The sequence below is a fragment of the Terrapene carolina genome, unplaced genomic scaffold (assembly GCF_002925995.2).
Source record: "Terrapene carolina triunguis isolate 2854851 unplaced genomic scaffold, T_m_triunguis-2.0 Scaffold132, whole genome shotgun sequence".
In the NCBI taxonomy this organism is placed as follows: Eukaryota; Metazoa; Chordata; order Testudines; family Emydidae; genus Terrapene; species Terrapene triunguis.
Window position 1 is genome coordinate 22,843,678 of NW_020664483.1, and position 3,634 is coordinate 22,847,311.

The following is a 3,634-nucleotide window of genomic DNA, read 5'->3' on the forward strand; positions in this document are numbered from 1 at the left end:
AGCGGGGCTTGGGGGTGGGGGCTGAGAGCTTACCACCCCCCACATAATAACCTCACAACCCCCTGAGGGGTCACGACCCCCAGTTTGAGAACCTAGACTATGTATTGCAACAGTGCCTGCCTACGTTATCGCTAACTGGCATGGGAAAGTGTCCTACCACTGAGGAAGAACTAAGGCTGCTATGCCTAGAAACCTTCTCAAGAAGATTCATGGGACATCACTGTATACATAAACAAACTATTCCACATGGCCCCCCTTGCCAAACTCTACAAGGGAATGAAAAGCAGGTGACAATGCTACCTCTTTATTGTACCACTATCTCTTCTAGTATGAGCAACTTAATGAAAACTCGATAGCTGTATTCTGTTAAGTTGGAGGCACTATCAGTACATCATTGTTATGGGAAATACAATTTACACATTTACCTGAGGTTCCTTCCCCTGCCTCGGGCTCGCCCATGCTTGACTGCTGGGATTGACTGGACTGCAGTGGAGTCTCAAATAGGTGCTGGCTCATGGCATAGGTGGACCCACCCAGTCACATGTCCCCCATCCTCTCTCTTCACCACCTCCTCATTGTTCATGCGAGGTGACTTGGGCTTGGGCTTCTTGTAGGTATCCACGGTGGTGTGTGAGGTGGTCATGGGTCTCCATCAAGCATGGCATGCATCTCTTTGTAAAAGCAGTATGCCTGCGGCTCAGCGCCAGATTGACGGTTGGCCTTTTTGGCCTTCTGATATGCCTGACTCAGTTCCTTCACTTTTACACGGCACTGCTGCTAGACCCTGTAATATCCCTCCTCCTGCATTCCCCATGCAATCTGCTCATAGAGGTCTATGTTTCTATGGCTGGTCCATAGCTGTGCTTGCACAGCCTCTTCTCCCCACAGGCCCAGGAGATCCAATATCTCCTGTCTACTCCAGCCCAGAGTACACCTAGACTGTGTATCCAGCATGGTCAGCTGGGCAATTGCACACAACAATGGAGAGCTGCTAGATGTGCTTGCCAAGCTGGACAATCAGGAAGAATCATTTCAAAAATTCTCAGGGCTTTAAAGAGAAGGGCGGCCTTTTGGTCTTTGTGATTCCTGGGCAGTGGAGTTCACAATTGTGACCAGAGGGGTCAGTGTCAGACATTGTGGGACAGCTGCTGGAGGACTGTTAGTGTCAGCATAAGCAACGCAGTGTCTACCCTTGCACTGCGTTGACCTCAGTATATCGACCATGGCACACTGCCAGTTGGGGAGGTAGTGTTACTGCATCTGTGTAATGGGGCACTTACATCAGTGGGAGACAAATTTAAGTATAGACAAATACACAACTAGGTCGATGCTAGGTGGCTTATGTCGACCTAACTTGGTAGTGTAGGCCAGACCTAAGTTAGAAGCTGAAGAAACAAGTTCTTTCTTCTCCTTGTGCTTCTAAGCAAGGGTAACAACATCATTCCCAACCTCTCTTTTATAACCTCTGCTTTTTATCAGAGATAGACACTATTTTATGTAATATTGTATTTGTATGTGTAAAACATATGTGTATACACTCATGAGTATATGTAACACAAACGTGCACACACACAAGTACATAAATGTGTTACTGCAACATTTTCAAAAACAAAAAATACACTTTATAGTGTAACACAAAGCTACATATTTAGGTTCTAGTCCTGCAACTGGATTTCCACAAGTAGCCTCTTGTACCCCAACAGATTCAGATGCAAAATCAGAGCCTTAAGAAGCAAAAAGGAGGAAAAAGTTTAATATATACAGTATATATATATATATATTATACATACATGCACAGACACATAATGCAACTTAGTTACTGGTAGTTAAAGCTGTTGCTAAAAACAAATCTTTTGCATTTCTTGACTTTTTTTATTCTAATCGTGCAAGCTAAACATTGCATTAGCACAGGGTTTTATATTAGGTTCCTAGATTATTATTTTTTTATAAAAAGGAAAGAAAACTAGTGTGAAAAATCTTATTCACAAACTGAACAGAAACCAATGTTTAAGTTACCTTAAGGGGGAATAAACACATAAGCTGCCTCAAGGCCTGGAGTTGATATAAGCACTTAAATTAGTTTTAGTTCTTAAGAGGCACAAGCAGTTAAAATCTGTTTACATTTATAAGGATGACTTGTGCCTGTTGTCATGCCATGAAAAGCACACACCTTTTAGAAGTGCATGCATATGCAATGCACCTTTCTAGAAGTGTGGCTTGTCAGAGTTAGTGCTATTTTGCATTCTCCATTCATCATATTCAATTTTCGAACAATCAAAACAGCATTCATTTTCAACCAATATTTTCCAATTTACCAATGGACACATTCCTCATTGAGGCCTATGTCCATGACAAGTTCCAAATTGCAAAATTCAGCCTTTTTGAGATACCTGTTTTTAGGGGGAAGGAAAAGAGTGGCCATTTTTTTACTACAGGAAAAATTATTTTTCACACACATGCACAATTAAAAAATGGCATAACAGATTTTAATCCAAATTTCCAGAAAATTTCACTTGTGAATAGAGATCAAGCATGGAAAGTTTCATCTGAGAAAATTATGAGTGGATGAAAGCAAGGGCTTATAACTGAAGCTGTTTTGCAAACTTAACTATTTGCTACTTAGTGAAAAAATTATATATCTAGATATTGCTAGCTCATGACTTAGGCCCCAACCCTGCAATGGAGAGTGTGCAGGCAGATTGCCGCAGCCATGCAGAGCCTTGTCAACATCAGTGGGGCTGTGCAAGGGGTGCAGTAATCTATCCACACACTATGGGTTGGAGCCTTGATCTACATACCAACACAAGGGAGCAATGGGGAAATAATACTCCCCCACACACACCTCAGTGTGAGCTAATCCCCTCAAACCCAGAGCTAGGGAGATGCAGAGAGTGAGTTTTATCTCTGAAGGGCATCTCGGAGTCACAATACTTTGCAGGGATACTTCTGAGTCATGCAGCTTACGCACCACCCCTTGCTCAAGGCTCTGTCTGGTGGCAACAGTCTAGCCCACTGGTATTACCTATACACCATTCTGTACACTATCTATACAGCTAGACCACTGTTTTCTGAACTGTGAAACTAGCCTAAGCTAGTACTGTACATGATTACTGAAACACACAGAGCTCTCCAAGCTTTTGCTGATTTCTAAGTAGAAATGAGTCCACAAGAAGGGAAGATTTGTTTATTGAAAGCTTTATGTAAGTGGCTTGTAGCTAATTTTTGTTTTGTTTTGTTATTATTCTCCTTACAACCCTCAGTAATAAATGGTGCACTTACAAATAAATATAGCTAAAATGGGACATAAATTTTCTTCAGGGAGTAGCGGGGGAGGGAGGCAAAAAGAGAATCACTCATCCCCAGCATTTTTAAAAATATCTGCATCAGGGGAGGTCCTGAATGACTTTCTGAACTTCAGAAGACTGACGGCAAAAGGTTTGAGAAACCATGGCCGAGGCAAGTCTTTATCAGATATAAAACAGGATCCCTTTTTTGATGAATTCCCTTATTTTTCTTACAACTATCTCCTACTCCTGAGTGCCTGTTCTTTTCATTCCTGTCATTTTCTGTGCTATTTTGGTAGATATTCTATAGTTATACCTGTTATATATGCTAGGGTTACCATACGTCCGGA